The sequence below is a fragment of the Leucopleurus acutus genome, assembly GCF_964270905.1.
Source record: "Leucopleurus acutus genome assembly, chromosome: 11".
Classification (NCBI taxonomy): domain Eukaryota; kingdom Metazoa; phylum Chordata; class Mammalia; order Artiodactyla; family Delphinidae; genus Leucopleurus; species Leucopleurus acutus.
The window spans coordinates 79148195-79163898 of NC_139152.1; the positions used below are offsets into that span (position 1 = coordinate 79148195).

A 15704-nucleotide genomic window follows, 5' to 3' on the forward strand; every position below is an offset into this window, starting at 1 on the left:
CACTCCCGATGCCCCCTGGCCCTACAACTCTTCCATCCCAGCTGACAGAAAACAGCGAGTCCAGCGGCCTCCCCACTTCGGGCCTCCCCGCCCAGACCGACCGACCGAGCAGGGCAAGACCCTACGGCTGGGCCCAGGGCGGTCCCCAGCACAGGGACCCCCAGGGGAAGAAGAGGGATCCCCCGTCTCGCCACAACCCAAGCTCAGCCCCTCGGCGCGCCGGTGGCGGCTTCTCTGCGCTTCTGGCCGAGCTGCCCGCCCCCCCCCCCGTGGGGAGGGGCTGCGGCCACGCGGAGTCGCCCGGGGTCCGGAGGCTCCTCCCCGGGGGTGGCCGAGCAGGAAGCGTGGAGCGCGGCGGGCGGGGGCACGGTGCGGGGCCCCAGGCGGCGGAGTATGCGCGGGCCTCGGCGGCCAGCCCCGGCGCACAGCCGCGGCCGGGGCGCGCGGCGCGGGGCGGAAAAGCCTGTTTACACAGACTGCACACCGCCTGGGGAATAATGTAGTAAAGGAAGTGAGCCGGCTCGGCCTGACTGCTCCAACTTCCTGCTCTCACACACACCAGAGGAAAAAAAAAAAAAAAAAAAAAAAAGAGGAGCGAGAGAAAGAAAAAAAAAAGGGGGAAAAAATCAGGATCTCATTACAAGAGCAACAGACCGTCTGCAGACGCCTGTCAGCATGGAAAGTCGGGGACTTTCGCCCGGTTCCTCCTAGAAATTCCCCCGAAGAAGGATCTTGAAAACTCCCCCGCATCTGGGTATGTAGTAGGGTCCGTGCCTGTTGCTCGGACAGTTGCAAAGTTTCGTGGGGCTTGGTTTTTTCTTTCTTTCTTCTCTCTGGCTTGGTGGGGGTGGGGCGGGTGGGCACCGCGTCGGAGGCTGCAGGCCCGGGGCTGGGGGCGGCCGCGGGGAGTGGGCGCAGCTGGGATGCTCCTGCGCCGGGTCCGCGCGCCGGCCCGGGGGCTGCGGCCACCCGGCGATGGCACACCCCGCCCTGGGCTGCGCTGTGAGCCGGGAGGAGGGGGCGCGCGGGGGAGCGGGCGGCGGTGAGACTTGGGGTCCCTCTGGGAGGAACGGTGACTGGAGCGGGCTGCGTGCCTGGAGGCTGGACCACCGCTGACCTAGCCGGGGCTGTGGCTCTCCTCGGGGTGGCAGTGGGCACCGACGGTCGAATTCAGGGAGAGGACAGGGGTGGAGAGGGAAGCGGAGGGCGTGGGGGGCCGAGCCGCGGGGCTGGGGGCCGCGTCCCCTCTCGCTCGGCAGGTGACCCCCGCCCGGGTCCCCGCCCCAGCCGCACGCCCAGCCGGACCTTTAAAAGCCGGTGGAGTCATTACTGGACACGGTTTTGGAGGAGGACCGGGCAGGAGGTGGTCTTGGAGCCCCCAGCACTTTGGGATGGGGCTCTTCAGCTTGCATCTGAATGTTGGCCTGTAATGCTTCCGTAACTTTTGGGGGGAGGAATTACAATTTTGGAGGGCTAAAAAAAAAAAAAAAAAAAATTAGAGGTCTCGGTTTTGTTACGTTTTCTGAACCGAATCGTCCTGAGGACAAGCTGCAGTTAGGCGGCGGATGGAGGTGGGAGAAAGAAATGTTATTTCAGAAACTGCAAAAGGGGCTTTTTAGAAGGAAAAAAAAAAAAAAAAGAAACGAGTGTCGGGAGAGTTTCTGGCTTGTCTGGAAACGGCAAGACTAATTGCCATGCGCTTCCGCTTTGAAACTGGCAGCAGACAGCATCTTGAAAATGACTCACTAGAGGAGCTCACAAAGAAACTGTGGTTTGCTCCTTCTCAGGTTTATGTATTTGTGCCTTTTACAGTTTCCTTTGTAGTGTTCGAGGGGTCACCCGCCCCTTCCCCGCCGGCCCCCTCCCACCCTCCCGCTTTTGGAAGTCCCTGGCGGGTCTTTAACTCCCCCCAGCACCCCGGCCAGGAGGGGGGACGCTGGGGGAGGCTGAGTTGTTTTTGGAGTTGGCTGGGGAAGAGGGTTAAAGGGATTCTGCTGCTGCGGGGGAAAAAGTTCCCTGAATTTTCCACTGGCTGCTGCAGGAAGAGAGAGCCCCTGTAGTCATTGCTAAGTAATGTCTGCACACACACCAACTAATCTCATTAGGAGTTTCCGCTGCTCGGCACAGGAGGGGTTTTGTGCAGCCACTGTCAGCCGGGGGAGCCCTGCGCTGGAAAGGGAGACAAGTTACGGCTTTATTTACTTAGAGGGGCAGCCGCCCAACGAACCTTTTCAGGGCAGCATCTTGAAAACTTTGAAGTCATTTTGGCCATTTTGGATTTCGAACTTACAGGTTTTTCTCTCCTCTCACGTCTGTGCTTCACTCCTGGCGGGGGAGGGCGGAGGTGACGAGAAACCAAGCATGTTCCGGGCATCTATTAATGAGCTCAAATTGATTTCTGAGCCCTCCTGCCAAACAAAATACCCTCCGATCTCTCTCCCTTTTCTTCTGTCTCTCTGTGACACACACTTATTTGGGAAAGGTCAGTTATGAGTTTCAATTTATGGGGATTATAAAATTACAAATTGTGTTAGGAGGGCACGTGGGTCAGACAGTTAAGAAGACTGTCCCTAATTGTTTTTGGAGTTTCCAGTAATGATCCTGCCTGCAAAGACCCCTGATGGTCATTCTATGCCAAATATAGCAAAGGCCTTGTGGCCTTTTTTTTTTTTAAAAAACCTTTAAATGTTGGAAATGTGTAGAATGACTAAAAAGGGTAAAGAATTTTAAGGAACCTGATTGGAACTGTGGGGCTCCTTTATTGACAAGGACACTCTGCTCTCTTGAGGGTTTTTTAAGGTGTCCGTGTTTCTTTTCTGGTGGCAAAGCATGTCCTAAAAACAACCCAAACAGCCCGAGCAGGGTGTGAGTCAGTGGACGTGAGTACAGGATGTGCCTAACACCGCATCTGGTGCAGAGTAGATGCTCAATAAATTGTTGCATTGAAAGCTGTGAGTAGGATAACAGAACTTACATTAAATAGATAAGGAAAAAAGCTTTCCAAAGCCAACATCACTTTGCATGACTATTCCTTAAGGATGAAGGTTGTTAAGTATTCCCCTTTCAAGACTACATTTCCTTCAAAATAAAAAGGGGATAATTAGAGTTCTTCATTCCAGTAAGTTATTATTTGGAATGAATAATGTTCATTTATAGCAATAGTTCTCAACTGGGAGTAATTCTGCTCCCCAAAGGACTTTTGGCAGTATCTGGGGACATTTTGGTTGTTATAATCAGAGGGGGTTCTACTGGCATCTAGTGAGTAGAGGTCAGGGATACTGCTAAACATCCAGCAATGCCCACAAAGAACTTTCTAGCCCAAAATGTCAGGAGTACCCAGATTGAGAAACTCTTGTTTACATTAATGGTGATGACAACTTTGATATGCATTCATTCAAGGACTAGAACATTTAAAAGTCATCACTGGCACTTTTCTGCCATGTGAATAACACAGTGTGCATGAATTTTCTCTCTTTTCGGTCAGTAATATGTGTGGAATGACATGTAAATAATGACAGTGTGATGGTGTACCTTTGTGAGCTGAATGAGACCATCTCTGAACCTCACTCACTTGGTACTAATGCTTTTTAGACCAGAATGGCAATAGCCCACGTGGGGGAGAGCAGCCCCATTTGAATTTTGAAGTTTGCTAAACATTTATTAAAGCCTTCCTCTTTTTCTTATTTAAAAAAAATTTACTAATTCAAACCTGGTAATGTACAATAACCCTGAGATCATATATTGAAATTTATATTTGTAATAACTTTTTAGAACTTTTCCTGAAATCGGTTTTAAAGGGCTTCCAGGCAGTGCATATAAATTAAAATATTCCTTACTTAGCTGTCACGTATCGGATTTTGTGCGCCCTGTGCTACCCAATTATGTATCTATAGGATTCAAAAAACCAATATGGTTGCAAAACATTACCTAAGACAAAACAAACCCAAAACACTTTAAAAATATTATCTAAGGATGTGACTTCCTGGAGTAAAGTCTTTTTTCGCTGATGGTGAATTACTGCTTACTAATTAACGGCTTTACTCCCTTCCAGTCCCAGGGAATGATTCAGCCATTTTCATGTTTTCTAGACCCTGGGGTTCCTCATTAAACTTTGGACAGAGAACCCATTTCTTCTATTCTGGCTGTGACCTGGCTGTAGGCAGCTGGCTTCTGCCCCTAAGGGCCAGTGCCTGCACATATAGATGAGTGGTCCTGGTCACTTATATGAAGGACTCCACTCATGGCAAATTTTTCTGTATGTTTAAGGCAAGAGTATTTTATGTTTTATTATTTATCCGTAATTCCCCTTTGCCTTTGTAGATTGATGACATATTTGAGATTACATTAATATAGCAATATTTTCTAAAGGTTAGTTGTTTTTTTCTGTTATAAAAAATATTAATATGAATTATCTTAGGAAGATGCAGAAAACCACAAAGAAAAAAAAAACATCTCCCATAATCCCTCTGTTAACATTTTGGTGTATATTTTTCTGGTCTTTTAAAATACATATACACACAGCTGCACATGCACACATAAAATTTTTAATTGGAGTCACACTATACTTTCTGTTTTGTAGCTTATTTTCAGTTAACGTATCATGTAACACAGTTTAATAACTGGTACTAAGACCAAAATTACCACACATAGAGCTCGTATTTATTGATCTAATAAATGTGTTGACTCAACAGTGGATTGACATAATTTCTACATGAACTTGTTCAGTGTTTTTGTCTCTGTGGCTCCAAGTAATGTTGTAAGAATGCTGCCCTCTTGAAAGACTGAATTCATATGTGCTGTGCAGTTTGGGATTTTGATGAGTTTCTCTATGATTTAAGGATGAGTCATGATTTGCAGTAGAATATCAAGATGTAGTAAAAGGAAGTCCAGGGTGCGACACATCAAAGTAGAATGTTCAGTGATGAAAACAGAGAAACTAGGTTAGACCAAAAATACACCTTGAACTTCTCTAACTATAAAGGAGGGAGGAAGGTGCCTCTTGCACACTTGGTGACTCTTACTTATTACTGTTTCACTTTATATCAGTAAAGTTTCCAAACTTTGAAATTGGTATTTTAAGTAGATTTTCAATTCAAGAGTACTATTGCCCATGGCCAGTTTGGACTGAGATCATGTAGCTTTTTGGTTGAAACCGTGGCAGTGAGAACATGAAAACTCCAGTTTTGCCACTTATAGTACAGCCCCAGTAAATTGAATTATCAGAGTGTGCGTGTGCGTGCGCACACACTGTTTTTGTTTTATTTTTTATTAAGGTATAGTTGATTTACAGTATCATGCTAATTTTAGGTATACAGCTCAGTGATTCAGTTACACGTATATATACCTATATAAATTCTTTTTCAGATTCTTTTCCCTTATAGGTTATTACAAAATGTTGAGTATAGTTCCCTGTGCTATACAGTAGGTCCTTGCTGGTTATCTATTTATATATAGTAGCATGTAATATGTTAATCCCAACCTTCTACTTTAGCCCTTCCCACCCCCCTTTCCCCTTTGGTAACCATAAGTTTGTTTTCTATGTCTGGGGTGCACTGTTAACAAATCCTAAGGGCCTTCAGTCTTTTAAGCAGAAACTTGACTCCCCATTATCCCTACCCACAACTGAAATGAAAATGGCCTTTCATCCATTACTGGAAACTTACATATATGTCAGCAGTTTAAAAATAAACTTTGAATTGATCATTTCAGTAAGTTGTAACTTGGTTGATTTGCCACTAGGAATTACTCATTGACCACTTTATGTGTTTTAATTTACAGTTGCTGGAAAGTAATTATTAAATTAGGAATTAAATGGGGTTATTTTATAATTGGCTGTGAGAGTTATTTGCATATTTTTAGAGAAATTAAGATGATGGTTATACTAATATATTCTGATCTGAATTTGGACTAAAATGAATTTACTCACATACATGCTTTAAAAAGAAGTTTTCAAGCACACAGTATCCTAAGTCTTTTTAAAGCTACCATATCTAAGAACAATTCCTAATGTTCCAGGTATAAATATGGGAGTGATGGAGTAGGTATAAAACACATGTATCTGATACCTTCTCTTACACTGTTTGGTGAGGTTAGGGGTCATTTACTCCAAACAATAGAATGAATCTGAGACTCTTGATGTCTTTTACTTTCTTTCACTGTTGTATAACTTATGTACATGAAACTGCCCAGATCTTAAATGTTATTGTATACCCCTATGTAATCCCCACCCCCTACCTCTAAGTAGAGAATACTTCCATCACCCCAAAACATTCCCTGGCTATTTTTAATTGTATTATGGCAATTCCATGACTCTACCATGTTATTATACCCCAGAGCACCTGGATAAGATACTGCAGTATTTTTATTTAATCTACTTGGTTAAAAATAAATCATCAGAAAGTGTGGATTTCCTCATCATCCAATAAGAGGAAAAACCCTTTCTACACTATTTAATATCACTTACACTAACCAAAAGTAATATGTATGCTGCGGGGAAAACGTAGATTCCCTTAAAACCAATTGTGTTTAGAAGATATCACTTAATGTCCCTGGACCTCAGTTTCCCTGGCTGGAGGGCAAAGTGGCTGGAGTAGAGAGGTGGGGACGATCCCTTGCATCCCCAAGTCCTATTCGTCTGTGCTCTGTTTTAGAATAAAGAACTTGGATTCTTCTAGGAGTTGTGAAAGTGTAGAGTGAATGTCTGCTGTCATCCCCCAAAAGCTGACTTTGAGACATATACAGCAATTTTTAAAAACTGTTTTGGGGTAGAAAAAGGGATTCCCCTTAAGTTTCCCCTTCAATCCCATGTCGGCCCCTTATTGAATAAGGAACACCTGAGGGAAGGTCAGCATTAGCTGCAGTGCTTCCTTTCCTCCTCTTTTTGAGGTTTGTGACAGGCACCACTCATTTCTAAAGACGACTGCCTCGTTCTAGGGCAGTGACTGGGCAGAGACAGCGACTGTCTCCAGGCTGGGTGCTGAGCAGGCCCCAGGATTTTGATCACCAGGTCAGGTCCCTACTCTTTCCTCCTGATAGTCTTTGAAAATGCTGTCCATCTTCCAACGCTGGATCTGAGGGGTCCACATTTCCCCTCACCCCCTCCCTCTGGTCCCTTCTCCACCCACAAGCTAGAGCAGTCCTTCCAACACAGATCCGACCTTTTCACTCCTCTGCTTACAATCTCCCAGTGGCTTCAGCTGGGATAGAGACCAAAAATCTTAATGTAAGCAGCATGCTGTGATTTAGGCCAACTACACTGGCCTTTCCTCAATTCCTCAAATGTGTAATGTGCCCCCTGGCCACTGGGCCCTTCTAAGTGCTGTTCTCTCTTCTGGGAATTCCCTCCAGGTCCTCCACTCCCATCGATTTCTCTCACTCCACTTTCAAGCCAGTGTGTAGTCATCTGTCAGGTCTCAGCTCAACCATCTCTTCCCTGGGGAAGCCTTTGCTGGTCCTCCAGGTTAGATCTCCCCAGTCATCCATCCCTGGTCTTCGGAGTCCTTGCCACAGGCTTTATTTACAGGTTTCCATGTTACCTGAATTCTCCCTCTGCAGATTCTTACTATCCAAGCACAGGTACCAGTTTCAGATATATATATCTGGAGATAGGGCTGGTGTTTCTCATTATTCATTAATATTTCTTATCCAGAACTCAGGAACCAAGTAGATTTGATAGCAGGCTACCCTTTGCTATCTGGAGTCACTGTCCAAACCCTGGAATTCATTAGATTCGGAAACTGAGGGATATCTGTGCGTGTATGTATCAAGATGTGTTTCCCATCTGTCTTGCCCATCAGTCTGTAAGCTCCCTCTGGGCTTCATCTGCTATTCTCATCCTTGTGTTTATCCCAGCCCTTTGTACAATACCTGGCATTCGTTGAGTTAAAAGCAGTCTGAAGGGGGAAGACTTTGTCACCATAGCTCCTCTCCTTGCATTTTGCCAGTGGAATTGATAAAGCACTTTATTGCTATGCCTAAATCCAACTCTTTCCTAGACAGTCAATTATTTGAATTAATAAGAAGCATATTTCTTGGTTAAACCAAAGAGACAGCCAAGAAGATCCTGTATAGAGGATATATAATTTTCCAGAATTTTTGTCCAGATTTGTAGGAAAAGTGAATGTACAGAGATCAGGTGTGTTAACATCTGAGAGGACAAACTTTAGCCCTATTGTTGATATCAGTGTTATACTCAGAATGGTTGGTTAGCAGTTGGGTAATTTATAGGATAGTACAGCCTGAAAGAACCTCAATGTACAGTTCTTTCCATGTTAAAATTAATCGTTCTACAGCAAGGATCATAGTCCTTTATCAAGACTTCAGTTGACCACATTCTCACAGATCCCTTGGACTGAGTTCCATAATAATATTCACTGTTAAAACTGCTTCCTCACTTATACTAAAACCTGTGTGTGTAGCTTTTGTCCATAACCTTTTATAATTAATAAATGACATTTCTGATCGAGTTTTAAAATAATGACACTGCCTGTGTGATGATGAAAGGATGAATGATTAAATACCTAAATTGTTTTTGGTCGAGGGCTAGATCTGCTGTTAATTTCACCTGGGTTTTGCCAAGGAGTGGTTTGTTGATAGTCAAACCTTGATTAACCATAATGTGTAATTAAGCAGATTTTTTTTCTCCCTGCACTTAATTGTCAGAAGAGAGATTAAGACAACCACCACCACCACAACAGAATAAGCCCTAGAATTTATTCCAGGATGTGCTCCTGGGTAACTGTAGGGTCTGTCCGTAGGAATTAACTGCAGGGATTCCTGCGTTGTCTCCACCTGTAAGTTCTCATCATTTTCAGAATGGTGATCCTGGGGCCCAGAATGATCAGGATGCTCTGTTAGCTCTATTAGGCAAGGGGAAGGGCTGTAGATGTGAGAACAACTTCCTAGCACTAGTAGTTAGGAAGAATACATCTCTGGTTAATACTCAGTGAACTGGAAATGTAACTTCCCCCCTATCCCCTTACTGGAGTTTGGAAGGTTTGCATTTAGAGGCTAAAATATAAGCCATTGGTTGTTGGAGATAAGCATTGGCAGACGAGGAGTGTGTGTGTCTGTGTATTTGGGTGTGCCTCCACACATGTAGCTACAAGAGGAATGCATGAGTCTGAGAGAATGGGACAGTATGTGATCTCAGTTTTTGTTGCTTCTCTGTAGAGTCAGCCGTCTCATGTAGGATTCAAGCCCCACTTCTGTACAGAGGATTAGAGCATAAAGGAATGTTTGCTAAAGCTCTCCATCCCAAAGAATCATTATTTCATTGAGAGAACTCAAGACAGAGCTTGGATTTTTGTTACAGTTTTCAGGAGAGGAGAAAGCTCAGATGCCTCATCATTTCAGCAAACCCCATACAGAACATATAGGAAGGGACCAAACTGTTTAGTAGTATTTGAAGACTGTACGTGGAGGCGGCTCCTTCATCTTCTTGTATGGTCTTGCGTTTTGAAATCCTCTGGAATCTAGAATTCATGAGTGTTGTGGGGAAGTTATTTTCGCTAATGTTCCTGCCTGCTTTTCAAGCTCCAGTTACTGACCATTTAGACCAGAGGGTGTTGGGTAGTAGAGCATGGCTGGGTTTTTTGTTTTGTTTTGTGTTTTTCTTTTTAAAAACATTTTAGAACAAACATCTCCACATTCTCCAAGTGACATTCTGAGACAGGGTTGGAACTGATTAAACCCCAGGCAGAGAGAGAGATGCTGTCACATCCGTGCTGAGCCTACAGAGGACGGAGGAATGCCTGCTGATGGGCCCACTTCACCTCTGATAGTCGAAGCAAGACCAGAAGCATCGCTCAGCCAGCCGCTCAGCATTCCTAACTTTGCTTCGTTCACTTCTTTAGGCTCTTTAGCCCTAATTCTCAATTCTGCGTTTATGACATTGAGTACTTCTGAAGAGAGTTAAGAGTTTGTCAATGTACTTTTTAAAAAAATGATCTCTTCTCCTGTTTTACTGTTTATTTTATTTATTTATTTTTTGACCACACCGTGCAGCATGTGGGATCTTAGTTCCCCGACCAGGGATTGAACCCGTGCCCCGCTACACTGGGAGCGTGGAGTCTTAACCACTGGACCACCAGGGAAGTCCCCAACAACTTCTTAAAGTGAATTACTTTGATCACCAAAGTATATGATGTTAAAAGATGTCTTGAATCAAACAAAATGACCCAAGAGTACTTGGGCTCTCAAAAGCTCCGTGTCTCACTCTCAAGAGCATTGCCCTGCTTTGATTTAAATCAGAGCTGAACCACAAGAACGGCATCTTCCTCTAGGCTTTGCCACATCCTTTGTTTTTGTTTTGTTTTTTTGAACCTAAATATTAAGACCTACCAATTTGTCTTTAGGAAAGTAGAAACTTTGAGACCTTGATGTAGAAGATCGTGCATGTACCGGATGATTAAAATACAGAAAGGGTGATTTTCTTGAGCAAAGGGGAAAGATCATCTAAAGCGGAAGCTGGCATTTGTTTTGTACAGTTAATATTTTCACGTGGAACAATTACTGGAAGAGTAAGCAGAGGAACAAGTTGTATGTGACATTTAAAAAAAGGGCTGAAGCCAACTTAGTGGAGGGCAGATTCCCGAATGGGAATTAAGGGCTGGGAGGGGGCTTTAGGTACATATCTGATGCTGGATGCTGATGCCACCAACAGCCATTCTTCTCTGTGGGATGCTTTTGTTGACTTCTTGAAGGAAATGTGTGTGCACAACATCAACCTGACATGAAAGGATGAACTCTCGGTCTTCCACTTGATGACAGTTTCAATGTTATTTTGTTCACGTATTCATTGCAGTCTGGGGGTTAATCAACAAGTTTTAAGTGTAATGTATTGGAGGAGATTGTTTAGTTTTGAAATCACTCGCTGTCTATTTTTGCAACAGTTTTTTTTTTTTTTTTTACAAACAATTGTGCTCAACAGAAACAGCAAGATATTTTAAATGTGTTCCACTTACTGTAGTCTGTCTACAAGTCAGGCTAGATTTTAAATGGACATTCTGTGAAAAACAAGATGCCTCTTGCTTGCTGTTTTAACTTAACCCCACTGTAGTTTTGCTTCACGTTAAAAAGAACTTTATTAGCAGTTATTTAAATTTAGAAGAAACTGCATTTTGGCACCGTACTTGTTATATGTAGCTAAACTTGATGCCTGTACAAAAATGTGGGAGAGAGATATGTATATGGAGACAGTAAAGCTACAAAAGGGAGAGTCTACCTTCATGACTTTAGATGCAGCTAAAATCCCCCACAGATGTCCACCACATGAGCAGGTGATGATATTTTGAAGGCTGCAGAGTCACTGTTTTTTATAGATCCCTTCCAACGTGAATATATTATCATACCAGATTTATGTATAAATGTGGAGGCCTAGCATTTGCATTTTGTAAACCATGCAAGAGTTTTGCCGAGAAGAGCGCTGAAGAAAAGCGGTGATGCTAAAGTGACCACAGGATCTGGAAGAGTGCAGTTCTTTGCTTAGGTAACCACCCCTGGAAGGCAGCCTTAGTGCTTCTCCAAAATCCCTAAAGAAGGTGTCACACAAATACCAGTAACTCGTAACATTTTTGCAACAGTACTATATATAGTGGGGCCCGAAGACTAGCTAATGTCAGTATTTTCCAAATCTTGACATTTCCAGAAACCAGCACATTTTGTGAACGGTTACACTTCAGAAAAGGGGGAAAAAGGGGTTTATAATACTATTAGCCATTTGCAAACTACCAGTTCAAATATGCTATATTGTAACGTTTTAACACAGGTCATATATTTCTAAACAATATCAAGATCCACTAACTAGTATCATTTTCTATTTTTAAAAGACATGTAAAATGGTTTCGGTGGACTTATTCCAGGAAGAGGGAAAGATAACTTTCCCAGGAGTGCTGACGTTAGGGACCATTTTCTTTAGTGACTTAAGCATCCAGACGTGATTGAAGAAATGATACTTTATTATTTTAAATTCTGTAGAGAAGACGAGAGAGTTGTCAGTTTCTCCGGGAAGACGACGACAGCTCTCTCCCTCTCCTGGCTGCTGCCAGGGCTCTCTGGGAAGGAAAGCTGGAGGGAGATGGTCGGGGTTTCCTGTTGCTCCGATCCCGTTCCCAAGATCAGTAGCCTGATGTGTCATGCGTGTGTGAGACGCAGCCGCTGGTGAAGAGTCGTGTTCTGATGAGGGCATAAGTGAAGTAGACAGAGACTGAAACGACCTGGGGGAGGCTTTGGTCGGACAGGGGAGCAGAAGCGATGGTCACCATGGAGAGAGCTGCGGGGGGACCAGAGATAAGGGCCACAGGGGGAGGAAAGGCTCTGAGCCTTTCCCTCTGGGGGGACTGAGGGAGGTAGGTAGAAGTGCCTGCAGGTGTTGGAGGTGGCTCAGACCAGGTGTATTCAGACCAGGGAAAGGGAAAGATGCGCAGATCTTACCTTTCTGCCAGGAAATGACCGACGCTGCAGCTGGACTGGGACGCTGAGCACAGCTGTGCAGATTTCCCGGTCCCCACGGTCCCTGGGGCATCCTTCTGAGAGGAAGGGATGGTGTCTCGGGCCACACCTGACCCCACCCGGAACTCCTTCCTCCCTGGCCCAGTGTGTGTGCACACATGTGAGCGAGACAAGGCAGATGTGATGTTGACGATCATTTGTGTGGTTGGCGTTTAAGGAACGGCACCGAGGAAAAAGGGCACTATTGTGAAGCAAAACCTATTGCTGGTTGCCATTGAAGGAAAAAGCGCACTGTCCAGATTTTTAATTAGCAGAGCTTAGGACATGAATTTTCTTTTATTAAACGTGTTTTATCTTGCTTTTTTTTCCCTAATGTTTCCACTGGGTGGTGCTGCAGGAATTCCTACCTTTTGCCTTGGATCTACCCTTCCCAGAAAGACGCCTCCAAAGCATAATAGGAGGAAGTCCTGATTTAGAAAGATTTTACAGTTTCCACACAATAGAAGAGCTTGGAGGATGCTCTGGCAGGAAATGCTTCAGTTTCTGGATGTGGAAAAACTACCATCATTTTGTGTCATGCAGACGTGTTCTTACCGCACTGGGTATATACTTGTGGCCTTCTCCAGCTTATTATTTAGCACAGAAAAGGTTTCAAGTTTATCTGAAAGGTTATGGTTTCATTCTAGTAGAAGTGGCATGGAAGATTTCCTTTCTTTTCGATTTTTGTAAAACTAAACAAAGTGAGCAAATAAACATTTTCTGATGTGAAGGCAAAACCACAGATTTAAAAAATCTCTCTGTGAAGGCTTTATATGAAGCTGGAGGCATTATTCCATTTTTATTTTGAAGATCCCTTACACGATGTATTGATCAAAAGGATATCTTAGATTTTTACTTTTGAAATACTCTTAATTGTAAAAAGTCTTTTAGTTTGCTGACCTTCATGTATGGAGGGGGGATAGGGTTGGCCTTTCTTAAGAAGTTGAAACAGAAGTTAACATCCCTGCCTGAGGTCATGCAACTCTTCCCCCCCCCCCCGCCCCCCCCTGCCGCGGTACGTGGGCCTCTCACTGTTGTGGCCTCTCCCGTTGCGGGCTCCGGATGCGGATGCGCAGGCTCAGCGGCCATGGCTCACGGGCCCAGCCGCTCCGCTGCATGTGGGATCTTCCCCGACCGGGTCACGAACCCGTGTCCCCTGCATCGGCAGGCGGACTCTCAACCACTGCGCCACCAGGGAAGCCCCATGCAACTCTTTAAGGTCATGGCTACGATGAGAATTTATATGTTCTGACTTCCAATGTTTCCCCTTGCACACAGGATCGAATTTTATTAACATTAACAGTACAAAAATTTAGGTAAAAAATTCTCCATTCAAAGGCCTATGAAATATAAGAATCAGAGGTTAGTGTGTGGGGGGAAATACCCGCTGGAAATTAGGGAGCTCATTAAATTGAAGCTCAAATTCAAGAACAGTTAGCAAGATCTTAAGTAAGTTTTACTGAATGCAAAACACCTTTTTAAATTTTATGTGCGTGTCATGGACATAAAATTTCATGCCATGAAATCCCAAATATGGCTTTCTTAGAACCTGAAAGAGGGCTTCCCCAGAGGTGTTTGTTTTTAAAGGAAAAATTTTTAGCCCCTGCTGGGTGCTTACCAAGTCCCATCAGTCTTGTCGTTTCAGTGGGATCCCCATCCTGTCCCCGTTCACAGTGCAGTGTTTCTCATGGTACGTGTCATTGTTACGTGAAATGCACGCAGGTTTGGGGCCCCACTCCGGGGCCGGCAACATCACCTACCTTTCATTTTCCACTTTCTTCCTCTTGTTCCACCATACAGTGTGCACACACCGAACAAGAGGATGAGTCTTTCCTGTTGAGAAGGAGCTAGGTTACAGAAGGCACAGCTTCTCACCTCCTGTCTTCATCAAGAGGCAACCTCGATTATTTAGCATTGGATGACACAGCTATGTATTTAAACCAATAGCAGATCTTTTTAAAGGGGAACCGGGTTTTTTAAAAAAGTAAAGGTGGGATGGGTTCAAATTTTCTTAAAAACAGAACCAGTTGGAACAACTGGAGTCACAGATGAGGCAAGCCAGAGATGAACAAGAAAACGTCCTGATTTGATTTCTCATAGGAATGTTGTATCGCCCTCTGTGTTAAAATGGGACTTTTCTCTTAGTAGCAGTGAGATGTGCATATAAGAAATGAAGCCTCTGCTGGGGAAACTACGTGTGGTGATTAAGAAGCTGGACTTTGGAGCCACGTGCCCTGTGTACAAGTCTCTGTTTTCCCAAAATACTCCCGTGGCCAGAGCGTCTTATTCTACCTTGTTAAGTCATGCAGTATCAAATTCAGATAACGTGTATCAAGTGCTCAACACAATGCCTGGTACATAGTAAATGCTCATCAAATGTTAACGTTAAAAAAGAAAAGCTCCTATTTAAGTAAGTAATGGATTTTTTTTGGTAGGAGCCCTATTCTTGAGAATTCCATGGACACTCAGTGTTGACTGGTGGGGGACGATATAGCTAACATTTCCTGTAGAATGGGACTCTTTGAGATTTATAAATTACCTTTAGGATTTAAATATATCTTTTTTCCTCTACTAGAGAATGTTAGAGTCTCAGAAAGGGTCCATGGACCAAACACAGGAAGAAGATACTGCCCTGGGGATGAGTGTGTGTGTGTGTGTGTGTGTGTGTGTGTGTGTGTGTGTGTGTGTGTGTGTGTGTGTTCTCTGGGTGTAATTATATGCTTTAGGTTGACCGTACGAGACTGCTGGTATTTGACTATTTTTGACCCATAAAAAAAATTTCATATGGTTGAACCTAATAGTTGGTGATATGGTTAAGAAACATAATTTGAAATAGCATCATAATGAGAGAGATTATAATGAAGAATGATTATATTTTATTTTCATATGTTATTTATCAAAGCCTCAAAAGTCAAAATTTGTCAGGCAGCCTTGGACCACTAATAATCATACTGATATAACTTCTGTGTGCAGTATTATGAAGTAGTCTTGAATTTTCACTGGGGACTTATTAGTAGTTTTATCTCATTGAATGTATCAGTTTTCTAGCTCCATACTCTTTTTTTTTTTTTTTTTTTTTGAGGTACACGGGCCTCTCACTGCTGTGGCCTCTCCCGTTGCGGAGCACAGGCTCCGGACGCGCAGGCTCAGCGGCCATGGCTCACGGGCGCAGCCGCTCCGCGGCATGTGGGATCTTCCCAGACCGGGGCATGAAC

General features: G+C 44.0%; 1 protein-coding gene across 1 annotated transcript in view; it reads left to right on the forward strand.

Annotated features, from left to right (window-relative positions):
- Positions 1–285: 285 nt before the first annotated feature.
- The window catches only part of ELK3 (ETS transcription factor ELK3), a 67496-nt gene continuing 52077 nt past the window's right edge, over positions 286–15704 (forward strand). The window contains exon 1 of the mRNA XM_082851021.1: positions 286–754. The gene's annotated coding sequence lies outside the window, so the exon portion shown is untranslated. The remainder of the gene's footprint in view (positions 755–15704) is intronic.